The 11,516-nt window shown below is 38.8% G+C and overlaps 1 long non-coding RNA gene across 1 annotated transcript; it reads left to right on the top strand.

The window, feature by feature from the left end:
• Positions 1-2,425: 2,425 nt before the first annotated feature.
• Positions 2,426-7,131, top strand: LOC108537695 (uncharacterized). The gene is made up of 3 exons (XR_001887904.1): positions 2,426-2,511; positions 2,807-2,941; positions 6,746-7,131. It is a non-coding gene; the product is annotated as an uncharacterized LOC108537695 (long non-coding RNA).
• The last annotated feature ends 4,385 nt before the right edge of the window (positions 7,132-11,516 follow it).

Below are 11,516 nucleotides of genomic sequence, written 5' to 3'. Positions count from 1 at the left end.
ATGCCCCTTAGGGGTGCTACACCAGCCTTAGTCACTTTTTGAAAACCCTGTTCATGTTCTCCTAGAAATTTTCATCAAACACCCAGCCTGAAAGTACTATTCCTGCCAGGACGTTGACTGATAGATTCTATTCTGAAAACACCGCACCAAGCCACTCTCTCACCTTCAGCAGTTACCTTTTGCTACCTCCTTAGTCTTGGTAAGCCACTTGCTGGAAGCTGGTTTCTGTAAGTAGCATGTAACTCCACATAACATTGCCTTTGGAATTTTTAGAAGTTTCTGGGTCGATTAAATGTCATCCAGCTCCTATGGTTCCCTTTCTTTGCACAAAGCTTCCCTGAGATCAGAGCTCTCTTTAGGGTGATGCAAGTCATACCAATAAAATGATTCAGGACAGAATTTTGAAACTAAAAGGCAGTGTGGTATAGAAAGACCTCTGAATTTGTACTTTAACTGTGTGACTCTTGGCAAGTAAATTTCCTCATCCTTAAGGTAGTAATGATAATAATGTGCAGCGATAAATTTATTTAACAACACTGGCCTCATTGGGCCATTTTGAGGATGTAGCAGAAGATTACTCCAGCATCAACTTCTTTGCTTCACTGATTCTGAGACACAGAATATAAACAAAACCCAGGACGACTCATGTTTTGGTCACTCCTTAAAATTGCAAGGTCCCCACACGTGTTATAATACATCGATTATTATATTAGTCAGCATGAACTGCCATAACAAAATACCAGACTGGGTGGCTTAGACCACGGAGGTTGATTTCTCACAGTGAAGGAGCCTAGGAAGTCCAGGTTCGGGGTTGCCAGCATGGCTTGGTTCCTGCTGAGTGCTCTCTGTTTGGCTTTCAGACAACAGCCTTCTTGCTGTGTCCTCACGTGGTGAAGAGAGACAACTCTGATCTCTCTTCCTCTTCTTATAAGGGCACCAGCCTTGTGAGATTAGGAACCCACCCTTACAACTTCATTTAGCCTTTATCATCTCACAGGTCCTATCTCCAAATATAGTCACATTGGGGGTTTCAGTTTCAACCTATGAATTTTGGGCAGATGCAAACACTCAGTTCACAACAGTCATCTAAACCAGCTGCATGATAACCATTACCCAAACATTATCTATTTCTCTCAGGAACGGCAACACAGATTATTTGGAATTCCATTAGATTAAAAGCTCTTTTCCTCTACAACATATAATGATGCATGCTGAATATTATGATTAAAAATACTGAGTTAGGTTTAGTAATTTATATAAATAACTTACTTCGAATACATGTACAAAACTAAATCAAAGAGCCAATGTCCAATTTATGCAACTACTCAGTGCCTAGAAATCTAAATTCCTAAGAGTGCCATGTCTTTGCTAAGATTTTAACCAAAAATCTTGACTAGCATGAGAAGTACTGCCTTGTATGGCTGTCATACACATTCCTGCTTTAGTAAGGAATTCAAATTTTTTAACTATTAAAAAAAAAGGCAAGAAACTTGAGAATTTGAGAATGGAATACTTCACAGTAGTTTTTTAATTAACCAGATCTACATGTTTCAACAGGAATAAACCTTAAAAGCAAGTATAACCCACATAAGCAAAACTGTTTCAAAAATTAAACAAAAAAAAGTTGGATACTGCAACTTCCTAAAAAACTAACTTACCTCTGCCTTTCTGAATAAAAATGAAATGGAATAAAACAAATCAGTCTTCACTGCTTCCTCTGTCTGTGACCACATACCATCATTTAGGCTAATCTTTTACATTTTTTCCCCGTCCCTTTCATTTCAAAAATAAAGATAGTAATATTCAATATTTAGAATGTCTATCATGGAGAACTGCCAGCAGCATAAAAAGAGAATCATGTGACCTTTACAATATAAAATTCTCCATTTAAAGGATATTTGTGTATAGGGCTCTATAGTTCAGTATCAACTAACATTTATTTAATACTATGTGCCAGATATTACAGTGGCGCTTTTGTTTTCAATTTATATTTACCTTTTACAACTCATACAATTTTGGCACACTAGCAACTGAGAATGTTGAGGGGCACATATAAAAAAATACTTTTTAGGAGATCCACAGTTATGGAGCAATCACACAAGTCTTCTCCTTGAAATATCTTTATTTCATTTTATTTTTTACTCCCCTAAAAGATGGGGTTAACAACATGGCACATGTATACCTATGTGACAAACCTGTACATTGTGCTTATATACCTTAGAACTTAAAGTATAATTTAAAAACATTTTTTTTTTTTAAGTGGGGTTAAGACAGTAAATAATCCAGGTAGTCAGGAGAACCTAATGAAACAGCCATTCTGTTCTGCCTAACTTTCCTACCTTCCCTTGCTGGGGCACCACTGCCCATGGGTGGAGCTGCCAATTAAGCCAGATCCTCAGGGTGACACACAACTACTGAGCCAACAGACATCCAACAAGTACTCTCTGTATCCAGAAACACTAACTTATCTAAGAGCAGAGAATTCACAGGAACCCTATAATCATCAGTCAGGTAAGAAAAATAAAACCAATTTTGAAAGTTTGCTGGGGAATAACATCGACATTTAAAAGTCTCTGAAATGGAGAATGTTCCACTACATCATTACAAGGAAAGGCGGATGCTCCTGAAACCTAGCAAACCAAAATCTTAAAGCGCTCCTTAGTTTACCGCATGTTATTTGCCTCGTCAAAGGTCTTTGCCATCATAAAAATTTGTTTCTTAAAACTCAAACCCCATCTTGCAAGACAGAAGATCAAAGAGCTTCCCAGAGTGTTTGGGACTGGGAAATTCTTTTTTCCATTTGTAGGGTTTGCATCAAAACAGATGCAGCAAGAAAAGCTGCATCTCAATGCCTTTGGGACTTTATGAAGGTGGACAATCCTGGTTGAGCAGAGATATTGCAGATGTCTCCCCTGTCATGGAGGATAACCTGCCTTCCTGGGTAGGTGGAGCACAACCACAGCAAAGGATGATATGTGGAAAGCATTATTCTGAAGGAGAGAGAACTAATTCACCCTGTCACCTTTCTTCATTGAGGAAAGCTAGCAATTTGAGAACCTGTGTCTGTATCCATTTTCTGTGTGAAAAGGAAGCTTTTTGCAATAAAACAGGCATTTTGTCATCTTTTAACAAGATGTCCATTTTATTTTTAGAAATATGCAAAAGATAACTGAAGACAGGAGACTTCCTAGCAGGTCCTCTTCTGTTCAGTGAGGCCAGAAAATGAGACACAAAATTATATCAGTATACATGATTCTTCTTGGAGTTTTCAAAAAGCAACATTAAGCAGCTCTACCATGAATATTATTTAGTATAAGACTTAGGTATACGGATCTTTAGATTTTCCAAAAAAAAATCTACACTATTTGGAGAAGCATTTATGGTGATTGCTATATGCAACAGCTTCTTTGAATTCATTCTTTCAATTTTAGAAGCCACAGGAATGTATCAGAAATGGCCAAATCATGAATATTATTTACTTTATTCTAAATGTAACTAGACCTAGGGAGACTTTGCTAATTACTGGTAGCGTAGCAGAGCAGAAATCTGTTCATGTCTCATTCAAGCCTTGGATTAGATAAAACATTAGTTCTGTGGAGCTGATCACTCTGGAGGTTTACTCATTTGCCTTGATGCAGTAAATGTTGGCACATTAGGCCTCCTGGAATATCCTGAAGCCGGCCTAATAACACATCTGCTGTGTTTATTTTTGAATGTAAATGGCACTCAAAAGTATGCTTTGAAAATTAATTTCAGCTGAAAAACACTAAACATTAATAAATACAGATTTTGTTTCTGCTAACAATTACTTCACAAAATTGTTAGATGTGGTGGAAAGAACTAGTTTACAAATACGGTTTGCAGCAATTAAATCCCTTCAAGCCAAACTACTCCAAACTGGGTGGATTCCTCTTAGATGTTGTGAGGGATATTCATACAGACTTAAAGGACTTTTATGACTTTGTGTGTACATAAAGAGCAAAGGCACCCTGTTAGGTCAAGGATGTTGCTGTGAAAACAAAGGGAAATTCGTTTCTAACAATTGGATCAAGACAAAAGAACAGTTACACAAATCTCTTAAGAAAATGCGTTTTTAGTTGACATGGACAATGAAAACAACAAAGATGACACATTCCTGCTATTTTCTAAATATCTTTTTTAAATTCTAGCAAAGGCAGAAGGGTGCTCTTTCTTTAAGTCCGCCAAATGTAAAACGATCAAGCAGTAATTATGGCACTCTGGCCTGCAGTATGAATTAGAGATGGTCGGCTCACCCTAACGGCTGGAGTGGACAGATTGAAGTATTCAGCTAGTTCTTGGAACCACGGGCCATCTGTTTATATTGTGTGGTGAAATCACCACGCTGAAAGCTGCCTGGGTACCGGTAGCATGGCCTGCAAACAATCACCCTTGGGATGCTTGGTTCTGTCTAATCATTGAGGAGAAGGGAAATCATCCTGGTGTGAGCATCCAGAGACCTCTGCTCATTTGTATCCAGCTGCAGGTCTTGGACCTTTCATCCTGGGCTTTTGGCACTCAGCTTCCTCACCTGTGAAATGAGGAAACTGATCTTCTTATCCCCCTCTAAGGTGCTCATCATACCTCTTTCAAGCCTTTATCCCACCACAGGGTGATTGTAAAATTGAAATGGTAATATATAAACAAACAGAATTTTCAAAGAGATGAGAGCAAAGGTGACTCTCTCCTAACACAAACCAAGCCAAATAACTTTGTGATGATGGAATATGGAACTTTCAAAAACAGAAGACTGATCTAGAGAAAGCGAGGTCATTATATTTAGGTATACAACTAAAGACTCCTGGACTGCAAGAAACCTGAAGGACTGGGGTAGGTGTCAAGCATCTTTCTATTCTGTGGCAGCCAGAGCACAGCCAGAGCTTGCAAGTTGTAGACACTCATGTATATTTGTTGATGGAAAAGTGGCTAACTTAAATTTTTAAACAGCAGATTTAAAACAGTTGCATTCATTAAAATGATTTAATATTTGGGAGCTCAGAAAGTTTTAAAGGGCTCAGGGAACATCAACTAAATAGTAGGGTAAAACCGTTTGACCCTGTGGTCTGACCCTGCCTTCATCAAAGTTGAAGACACTACATGTGGACAGAAAGTATAGTATTGGCAGGGATGCAGTTCAGCTGTGCTCAATGGAGCCTCTCTGGGAGTAACTGACAGGACCCAGCAACAAAGGACACTGGCTCGAACTTCTCTGTTTCTCTCGAATTTGCTACATTTATATGCATTTTATATGCATTTCAGATAAACTGAAGTATGAAATTGTGTAGTGAGTTTTCTGCCTTTTATCCATTCATTCCCAAGAAAAATGAAAAAGAGATTTGGGGGTGGAGGGTTTGCCTGATGAAAATAGTTAGGAGTGAAAGCAGGAAAACCAGAAAAGCCACATACTGCCTTCTCTAATTTTATTCATATCACATCCTTAAGAGTTTAAAGAAAAAAAAAAAGTTTCTCTCTTGCCTCAGTTGTTTATAGTTCTTCAGCAATCTTGTCCTGAGTCCAGACCATGTTGCTGGGTCAAACCCAAGATCAAAACGCCCAACGTGGTGTCAGTTTTTATTTCAGAAATTGGTCTGTTAATGACATCCTAATGTCTATCGTCACATAGCAGGAACGATATTAATATTTTTTTCTCTCAGGCACTGTTACACAGATGTCAGCTCTAATCCCTATAGAGGGTTGCTACAAGTCAATCTTCATGGAAATATATTAGTGATGCCTGTGAAGTTTCCAGAAATATAAGAGGTGTGAAAATTATAATTGAAAAAAAGAAACCTTTAAAAAAATTAAGTTTATCTAGAAATATGTAAAATTATTCCACTTGATGACAATAACTACCCACGATTCTTTCAAAACTACATTAGTCTAATGTAAACCAATAATACATATATTAAAATCCTTCAAATTGTCTAAATAGATCAACTGTTTTATACAAATCAAACACAAGAAAGCTCTCTGTTTTGGCTGAAAGTGATGCCTGACATTAATATTTCACGATTATGAATTAAATGAATACAAAATCCATTTATAAAACGTTATTGATGTTTCTTTTACAATATAACTTTTGTGCTGTGTTCAGAGAGCAGGAATACAGATGTTTCCCAACCTGCAGGGCTGGGGCAAGCCTGTCTTTTAAGAGCACGATTGTAAACCAATGAAAGGTGTGTAAACAGATGACAGGGGCAATTACAATGTGGAATTGATTAGGCTCTCAATTACTAATGGCACGTCGTCGGCATTCTTCTTTTTATGCTGCTCTTTGATGACAAAAACAACATAATAGCTCATCAGGGCTACAATATGTTTGTATTTTGAATGTCTCTCAGTAAGGGAACATCTGCAACTGCAGTTGAGGCTATAGAATGCGAGTGAGCTGGCATGGATTCTTACAGACAAATGAGTTATAACGATTTCACCCCCAGCAGGTATCAGTCACTTTTTAATTTTCTTAATGCCAACAAACAGTAAGCAAAGCCCTTGGACCAAGGAGAGAGTGTTAGAAGGGAGAAGCTGGGGAAGAGAACATGGTGGGGACTTAGACATATTAAGTTAGGAATAGAAATGTTAACTGGAGCAGAATCTGTAAATCTGTAAGTCAAATGATCATTAGTTATCAAGGATTGATTAACTGCATCTGCCTCCATACTGTATATCTCTATAATAACTGTATCTTACAAAATTTCTCCTCCCTATTCATTTTCTGATTTTTTAGCTTGTCTTACAGATGCTGAAGAAGCTCCCAAAATATAGTTGGGATTTTAGTAACAAATATCCCATGAGTTATTGAATTGAATTCAGTAGTCTCAGAAAACCCAGCCTGGCCCTCCAAACTCCAGCCTCCCCACTGGGTCTCACACCTTGACAGTATGCTCCACTGCACTGCCATTTCTACACCCCATGTCTGGGCCTGGCTGAAACTTCAAGGCTCCTGTTGGAAGGCAGCCCATCTTTGAGGTCAGAAGAAAACATTGTCATTCTGAAAGTTGGCCACTCACCTTCAAAATATCCCTTCCCTATGGTTTTTTATTGTTGTTTGTTTTGTTTAAAGGCAACAAAACAGCTAGTCTGTGACCCATACCAGAGCTGTTAAAACAGAAGGATTAACTCTAGACTTGGCCCCAGTGCTGGCAGATGTTTTTGAGAACGGAGCTGGGGATGCTTGAGAACACTGAGAACTCACGCTTCCAACGTGCAGATGTGGCGAACCTGGAGCCAGTTCAGAGAAGTGACAAAGATGACGAAAGGGCTAAAGAATGGTTTCTGAGGGAAGGCTAAAGGGATTCTTTTTGCCTTTATCCCAAGAAATGAGAAAATAATGATTATTAACTTCAAAGCCAGTTTGTTCTTCATGTCTGCAACAAACCCAATGAATGGAAAAAGGCTCAAATTAAAAGCAGGAGAGAATTGGGTGAGGTAAGAGGAAGACTTTCTTGCCCTTCCAAGGAAGAAATATGACAATCTGAGGTCATGGAGTCCACATTTGTATACAGATTTTAACAGAGGGATAGACCACACATTTTTTTATAATTAAATTTGACTTCTCATTTTTTAATTGTTTTTTTCCTTGGTTGTTTAGACTCTGAGGAGCAAAAACTGGAAATATGTAATCGTTTCATTTCCCCACTCCATTCCTGTTCTTCAGGCCCCCACGGCCTGGTCTTAGGAATGTACCATAAAAGGACACTCACGGCTAGATCTCAGTTCTCAGTGGTCAATATTTTCTTGATTTTACTATTTTCAGCACTTTGCAAAGACATATGGGGAAAAGGAAATGGAGGATTATGGCTAGTCGGGGAGGCTTAAAGTCAAGAGAAATTGGCACAGATCTGGAAGACAGCATATGTCATTGATCTTGTCCACAAGCTAATTGAGAACATTCCTAGGCTTCACAGGGCAATACTATTTCTAGACTCTCAGGATTTAAGAAGCACTCGATAGTTCGACATAAGGCAGTGTGCTTGCTGGATACGGAGTCTGGTTAAGCAATAACTCAATCTGTCTTCCGAGGCCTCCAGTGCAGAAAACTAAGGAGGCTTTGCTGCTCTTTAGTGACACCTCCACACCTACTGTAAAAAATAATAGTATGAATAATAAAGAAAACACTGAGGGGTTTTATTCAAAATAGCCAAGTGCCAACTGATCCTTTTGTTTCCTTACCCAGCTGAAATATTCACCTTCACAATACTTCTTAAGGAACCAGTTCGTCCCTATGGCCCAAATGAGACTCCAACTACAAAGTAAAAAGAGCAAAAGCCTCTGCTGGTGACCTTCAAGCTGGCTAAAGACCTAGCCAAAATCCGTCACCATATAGAGTTTCCATTTCCCTGTGAGAAACCACAGGGGTACATGCATGGGTGACATGAATGGAGGTGCTTGGTTGTAAAATGTTATTCACATGCAAGACATCATTGTTATTGTTTCCTGTAATTATTCTGCCTAATAACAAAAGGAAAATGACTGATTTTGACACCCAAGTTTTGCTGTAAATAGGCAGAATGTTGTCATGAATATGCAAAATATTATGATCATTGCCATACCTAACTAATTGCATTTGAAACATGCTGGCCATAAAATAATTAATTAGCAGTGCAGAAAGGCATCATGATACTAGCTATAAATACTAAACATAACTAATTATTTCCGTCATAAAATGGTCCTGCCAAGTAATTTATAACAAAACCTGGCATAGAAGGCAAAGCCCAGAGTTCCTACAGCTTGGCGTGCAAGGGCTGTGTCACCCAAGGCTTTCTATTTTGTGATATTGTTGGGATGAGTGGATACCAATTTGAACATAAACTAAAATGAAACTAATCTAGGGTTTTCAATGCTCTTTGAGCTGTTGGGTGATTGTTGTGGAAAATTCAGGCAGATCTTTTTGTTGTTGACATCAAAAGTGGTAGGTCACTCTGGACCTGCGGAGTACATTCTGAGCTCAAGCAAAATTGATTTCCTTTTTTAAAAGCAGCTGGCATTACAATGAATAGCTTTCTTTCGATTTTTCTTCTCCAGTGAAGCATTCACTGAATGCAGCAGGCATAATAGGCTGAAGTAAACAGTGTCAGGTTCTGTTATATCAGGAGCTCTTTTAAACCAAGCAGACAAGCTATCATCAGTGCCTGAAACCCTGCAAATCATGGCAGAGTCAGAAAATGAGTTTGTTTCCCGACCAGTGTGTTAATGACATTTTGAAGAATGGAAGGAGGCGCTTTGCTAATCACTGTGGCTGCTGCATGCTCCATTATGATGCCATCTCGTTAATGAGCAAAAATAATGTGCCTGGATGAGGCAGTAATAGAATTAGAGCATCCGCAAGCTGGACTCAGGACTGTCGTGAACATTCTCTGGTTTTGCATGAAACATGTGAGAGAGAGCCTTGGGATTCATCTCTTAGAATCATTTATCAGAATCCTCTGGCCTCGTTTTTTTTTTTTTTCTGGTGGTTTGAAAATAGGAAATTGGCCTACATCACAACAAAGTATCTTGCCCTAGTTTTTAGTCCTTAGAGTGAAAGACCTCATGACCAACTCAAAGACAGCTAGTCTGGGTTGTGGCTTTTTTGTTTCTACTGTTGTTTCCCACCCCCCCAAATGACTGTGAGAGAAATGATTGCAAGCAAGGATTTAGGTAGTGGAAATATTAAAACATATTCATCCGTGTCATAGTAGAATCAGGCTTGCAATGATTCAACAGCATGCTAATGAGCCTTAGAAGACCAGTGTTCATTTTGATCTAAAAAATATTTCTCTTCTAAGTACACAGCTCTCTCACCTACATAACTACAATAGTGATACTATGGCCCATTTAACCCTCCTTCATACAGTCCCAGGGACGGGGGGAGATGTAAGTGCCTTCAGAGAGCCCCTAGAATTCAAGGCAAGTGCTATTCACTCCCAGCCAAAGAAGCCATCTCCTGAGAGTCTCTCTAAAGTGAATTCTGCCCACTGCTTTCAGGATGAGAGGCAGTCACTGGAATGGGAGGCACTCCCAAGGCACCCCATGGATAAGTGCCCAAGGGTGAAGCAGGGAAAGGAAATACTTGCCATGTGGTACAGGGGACCCCTTCGTCTTCATCCCTCACTAAAATAAAAAAAGCTTCCTCGCCAGGAGGGTGTTTCTAAGCAATCGCACCTCTAAATAGAATGTAATTACCAAGGAAATTAACTTCACAGCTAAAGACTCTGTTGTCATGATAATTTAGAAAAGTGGGAAGGATGTTTTCTGAGCAATCCCTACTCTTTTTTTCTTCTCTCTTTTTGGTTATCACTTAATGGTATTCATTAAAACCGATAACAGAAATTGCTTCTCTTTAAATTTCTTACTGAGTCTCGATTTAGTTGAGTTAGACTTTTCTTGAAACAATACATTAGTGTCATGCCCAATTGACTTCTGTTGTAAAAGAAATAAATCTCCCATGTGACTTTGTTACATGCATCTGGAAATGGTTAAAAAATAAGCACTCTGTCGTCCATTGTTTAAAGAACAACAGGGGTTCTTCTGTCCCCCAATCTCAGTATGCTGTCCCTACTCTGTCCTCTGCTGCAAATGAACTTATCAGAGTCCTTCCTTCACTGCAAGCAATATTTACCTTTGGAGATTATACATGCTTGCAACACTGAAAAGGTTTACCTTCCATCACTAGCCCATGGGTCACTCTTCTTTCAGGCTCACTTACACTGTCCCTGCAGAGCAACACAGCAGCTCCCCAGTGAGGCCCTGGAGATGTTCAAACTAAAGATTCAAGAGATGCTAACAAAAATCACAGCAATCATTGGTCTCATTTAAAATTGTGTTTCAGCTTCAAGCAATTAACTGAGAAATCTCTCTCTTCCACACTTAGAACCTTAAGTGTAATTTTTAGGTTTATTAAGTGGAGCCACCCAGACATGTAACATGGTACCCACCGTTTACTCAAGCTGGGAGGTTGTATTTAAAACAAAAGCTGCCTAAACTGAGTTAAAAATAGATAATAAATGCTACTGTTGGTCTTGGCCATATCTTTACCAATGTGACCAAATTGTATGAGATTGAATCACCAGGACTCAGTCTGTGATATTCAAGACTATAATCCAACAGAGAATCCTGGCCAAAAGAAAAGCAGCTGGTGACATTGTAGAGAGTGTGTCTGAGCCTCTACCATGTGCTAAACATTCCAAGCACTTGATATTGACATTGTCTCATTTAATCTTCATAACTTTTTAGGATGCTTTTCCTGAAATTTCTCATATTATAAGCCCTATTTTATAAAGGAGGAAATTAAGTCTTGAATAGGTTAAAGTTCTCCAGCTAGTGATGGGAGGATCCAGGTATAAGTCCTGGTCTTTTGGTCTCTTGGAGTCAAAATACTTGAAGATGCCTTATGTCTATTTGATTTGACCACTGGCACTAGTTTTGGAAAAGACAGGATGTGTATCTTTACTTTTTTATTGCTTAAAAATTTCAACAGAAATCACTATAACTAGCTCCATCTCAGAGAAGTGAATGAA

This window comes from Rhinopithecus bieti, unplaced genomic scaffold (genome assembly GCF_001698545.2).
Source record: "Rhinopithecus bieti isolate Rb0 unplaced genomic scaffold, ASM169854v2 scaffold_14215, whole genome shotgun sequence".
Taxonomy (NCBI): Eukaryota; Metazoa; Chordata; class Mammalia; order Primates; family Cercopithecidae; genus Rhinopithecus; species Rhinopithecus bieti.
Note: the sequence above shows the minus strand (reverse complement) of the source record. Positions and strands in the feature narration are given on the sequence as shown.